Source organism: Nomascus leucogenys, chromosome 5 (genome assembly GCF_006542625.1).
Source record: "Nomascus leucogenys isolate Asia chromosome 5, Asia_NLE_v1, whole genome shotgun sequence".
In the NCBI taxonomy this organism is placed as follows: Eukaryota; Metazoa; Chordata; class Mammalia; order Primates; family Hylobatidae; genus Nomascus; species Nomascus leucogenys.
Window position 1 is genome coordinate 125,078,810 of NC_044385.1, and position 5,121 is coordinate 125,083,930.

Here is a 5,121-nt window from a genome sequence, read left to right on the forward strand (position 1 = left end):
TTCAAGCGATTCTCCTGCCTCAGCCTCCTTAGTAGCTGGGACTACTAAGGCACACACCACCATACCCAGCTAATTTTTGTATTTTTAGTAGAGAAGGGGTTTCGCCATGTTGGCCAGGCTGGTCTCAAACTCCTGACCTCATGATCCGCCTGCCTCAGCCTCCCAAAGTGCTGGGATTACAGGCGTGAGCCACTGCGCCCAGCCTGATTTTTAAATTTGGATATCCTGGAGCTTTACCGAAACCTAAGGGTCATGGGTGAACCCAACCATTTGGGAAAGGGGGAGGTAAGTACCACACCCTTGTGTAATGTTTTTATAATTGTTCTTCCAGAAAACATTCACTTTTTACATGTCAGGATAGCAGAGTGTAGCACATAATTATTCCTAGTTGTTTAATCTGTATTTGTTTCCTCCTCGATTAAGTTATAAGCCTCTTGAAGGCAGGAAATGTTTTTTTTTTTTTTATGTTGCTCACAGTTCCATCACGACTAGGTACATAACAGGTGCTTAACCTGGGGGTGACAGTCAAAATCTTTAGCAGCTGACCAATTAGAAAGAGCACTGGCCATAGCATTGAAGAGCAGCCCCAGCTGTGCCAGGCACTCTAGTTACTGGATTATAGGAAAGTCCAAGGAAATTCCAGGGAAGGAACCAAAGCATTGGAAAATATCTGGGGGCCCCAGGGTGGTGGCTGTTTACCACTCAGTACAGGACTATTTATATAGTTTGACAATCAATGTGTAGCTACGGCCATAAACACAAGCTGAATATCAGCCCAGAAAAGTGAACATTTTCTTTTAAAAAAAAAAAAAAAAACAGAAGAAGAAGAAGAAAAATGCAGGCCGGGCGCAGTGGCTCATGCCTGTAATCCCAGCACTTTTGGGAGGCTGAAGGGGGCAAATAACTTGAGGTCAGGAGTTTGAGATCAACCTGACCAATATGGCAAAACTCTCTCTACTAAAAATACAAAAATTAGCCAGGCATAGTGACTAGCACCTGTAGTCCCAGCTACTCAGGAGGCTGAGGCAGGAGAATCACTTTAAGCCTCAGAGGTAGAGGTTGCAGTGAGCCAAGATCGAGCCACTGCACTCCAGCCTGAGCGACAGAATGAGACTCCGTCTCAAAAAAAAAAAAAATTGCGAAACTATTATTATTATCTCCTTTTACCAGAAGAGTTCACTGAGGCCCGAGATGCAAAGTTATGCTTTCAAAATTACACCAGTAAGTTAACCACAGGATGGGAAACCAGCAGCCAGTGTTCTTGGCTCCAAATTTCACCGACCAGACAATCGGATGTATTGGGCGATATTATGGCTTTGCCTCTGTTCCCTCGGATCCCTTTCTACTGTTTTTGTAGATTCTTTTCAGGATTTCTTTGATTTTCAAAAGTGACGTCTGCTGCCTTTCTGTGGAGAACCACCATCTAGCACTGGGGGGTGGTCTAAAACCTGTGACCTGACCAATGGGGTGCTGGGGCACGAAGCCCAGCGCCCTCGCCTGGGGCGCCCACTGTATGTTGCCAGCATTGGGACTTGGCCTAGCTCGCCCCTTTCGAGGCTTCCTCTGCTGCTCTGTCCGCCTCCCTAGTCCCTTGGTGTCTTCAATAGTGGGCACCCCCTTAGCAAGCCACTCCCACGCCAATCGAATTCTAGGGAATCCACTGCACAGACTGGGTGGCTTCAAACCACAGAAATGTATTCTCTCCCAGTTCTACGGCTTGGAGTCCCACAGGAAGGTGTACGGCAGGCCAGGCTCCCTCTGAAGGCTCAAGGGGAGAAGCCGTTCCAGGCCTTTCTCTTGATTCTGGTGTTGCCATCAGTCCTTTTGTTCCTTGGCTTCTAGACGCGTCCCTCCCGCCTCTGCCTCTGTCTTCCCATGGTATTCTTCCTGTGTCCTGATCCCTCTTTTTATAAGGACACCTGCCATCTTGGATTCATGGCCCACCCTAACTCTAATGAGTATGACCTCATCTTAGCTTGATGACATCTGCAAAGACCTTGGTTCCAAATAAGGCCACAGTCACAGGTGCAGGGGCAGGTATTGGCTAGGGCTGGGAGGGGAAAATCTGTTCCAGGTCTCTCTCCACTTGGCCATCTTCTCTCTATGTCTCTTCACATAGTCTTCCCTCTGTGCATGTCTGTCTCTGTGTCCAAATGTCTCCTTTTTATAAGGACACCAGTCAAAGTGGATTAGGGCCCACTCTAATGACCTCACTTTAATTTGATTGCCTCTATAAAGAGTATTTACAAATTAGGTGACATTCTGAGATATTGGGGGTTCAACATATGAATGGGAGGGCACAATTCAACCCACAACAGCAACCTGAGACATTTTATGGATTAATATTTCATGAAGATCAAGAATATAAACACAAAAAATAGCATGCACTGTATATAACACAGTAGTCATAGTTGCCAATTGTTATTCAAATATCTTAAAATAATTTTTGTTTTGTTTGAGATGGAGTCTCGTTCTGTCACCCAGGCTGGAGTGCAGTGACACGATCTCGGCTCATTGCAGTCTCTGCCTTCTGGGTTCAAGTGATTCTCCTGACTCAGCCTTCTGAGTAGCTGAGACTACAGGCATATGCTACCAAACCCAGCTAATTTTTGCATTTTTAGTAGAGACGGGGTTTCACCATGTTGGCCAGGCTGATCTCAAACTCCTGACCTCAGGTGTCCATCCACCTCGGCCTCCCAAAGTGCTGGAATTACAGGCGTGAGCCACCATGCTTGGCCTAAATATCTTAAAATAATTTTTTAATTTCTCTGAATCATTGGCCATAAAATTAGAAATATTATTACAACTTTATTTATGGGACTTACGGATTTTATGACATTTGCACTTTTATTTTCTATAGTTAAGGTTAGATTCTATTTCTGCTATGTACCTGTTTTGAATTGGAAATTTTATGCCCTTAAGTATTGTTTTGCAAGAAACAAATGACTCATTAATAACACCATAAATAACCCAAACGGTGGGTAAGCATGTGGGCTCTGACGTCAGAGTGCTTAGATTTGCATCCTGGCTCTATAACTTACTAGCTGTGTGACCTTAAGGTAAGCCCATTAAATTCTGACCTTTCATTTCTTCATCTTTAATGAAGAGATGAGGGCAGTACTGTTGTTATTACTATTATTATTATTTAGAAACAAGGTCTCTCTTGCTCTGTTGCCCAGGCTGGAGTGCAGTAGCCCAATAATAACTCACTGCAACCTGAATTCCTGGGCTGAAGCAACCTGCCTGCTTCAGCCTCCTGATTAGCTAAGACTATAGACGTGTACCACCATGACTGGCTAATTTTTAATTTTTTTTAAGAGACAAGGTCTCACTATGTTACCCAGGTTGGCTTCAAACTCTTGGGCTCAAGTGATCCTCTCGCCTCAGCCTCCCAAGGTACTGAAATTATAGGCATCAGCCACTGTGCCTGGGCTAGTACTGTTATTTTGGAGCACTTTGCACAGCGTTTGTTCAGAATAAACACCCACCAAATATTAGCTATTATTTTGTCTGCAGTATTGGTATATATGTATTTGTTTAGTAAGAGATGGAGTCTCGCTCTGTTGCCCAGGCTGGAGTGCAGTGACGTGATCTTGGCTCACTGCAACCTTCACCTCCCGGGTTCACGCTATTCTCCTGCTTCAGCCTCCTGGGTAGCTGGGATTACAGGTGCCCACCACCACGCCCGGCTAATTTTGGTATTTTTAGTAGAGACGGGGTTTCTAGACTTGAAGTATTAGTTTATACACAATAATTCTGAAAAGGAAAAGATGTAATAGAAGTGGAATTTTTACAATCTAAGTAAAACCTCACATTTTCTAGAAAAGTATTACTAATATTTTCCTTTAAAATGACTGCATATAATCAGTTCTTTTCTTCTCTTTTTTGAGATGGAGTCCCACTCTCTGGCCCAGGCTGGAGTGCAGTGGTGTGATCTTGGCTCACTGCAACCTCCGATTCCTGGGTTCAAGTGATTCTACTGCCTCAGCCTCCTGAGTAGCTGGGATTACAGGTGCACCCCACTACGCCTGGCTAATTTTTGTACTTTTAGTAGAGACAGGGTTTCACCATGTTAGCCAGGCTGGTCTTGAACTCCTGACCTCAAGTGATCCACCCGCCTCAGCTTCCCATAGTGCTGGAATTACAGGCGTGAGCCACTGCGCCTGGCCTACCAGTTCTTTTCTCTTTGTCTTAACAGTTTTGTAAAAATAGGTCATTCTTAAATATGGTACAAATTAAAACATCATAAAAGGAAATACAGGAAAAAGTAAATTTCTTCTCCTTTACTCCAAATTCTCACATCACTTTTCCAGAGACAACCACTGTTAAATTTCTTACATATCTTCCCAGAAACAATCTATGCATATGCAAGCAATAGATGTAATGTATGTATGTACATCCCTACCCACATTTGTATACGTTAGCATCTTGTATCTTCTGCATCTTGCTTTTCATAATTTAATGATACATCTAGAAAATTTATCTTATCCATACCAAGTAATATTGTTTCATTCTTTTCACCGTTGGATTGCCTACTCTATGGACATACCAGAATTTACTTACCCAGCCCCTACCAATGGGCATTTGGCTGGTTTCTTTTGTTGCTGCAATGTGCATTTGCATCTTCATGTTCATGTGCAAATATATCTGTAAGATACATTCCTAGATGTAGAACTGCCAAGTCAAAGAGCATATGCATGTTAAAATTTGGTTGGTGCTTTTTAAATTGCCCTCCAAAGAGGATGAACCAATGGTACCAGGCCCCCTCATCACCATCCAGGCATTTTTACACTTTTTGAGTTTTTCCAATTTTCTAAGTGTCAACTGCATCTCATTCAACTTTGAATTTGTATTTTTCTTATTAGAGTGAGACTGAGTATCTTTTCATTTGTTTAGAAAGGCTTGGCTGGGCACAGTGGCTCACACCTATAATCCCAGCACTTTAGGAGGCCGACGCAGGTGGATCACCTGAGGTCAGGAGTTCAAGATCAGCCTGGCCAACATGGTAAAACCCCGTCTCTACTAAAAATACAAAAATTAGCCAGGCGTGGTGGCAGGAGCCTGTAATCCCAGCTACTTGGGAGGCTGAGGTGGGAGAATTGCTTGAACCCAGGAGGTGGA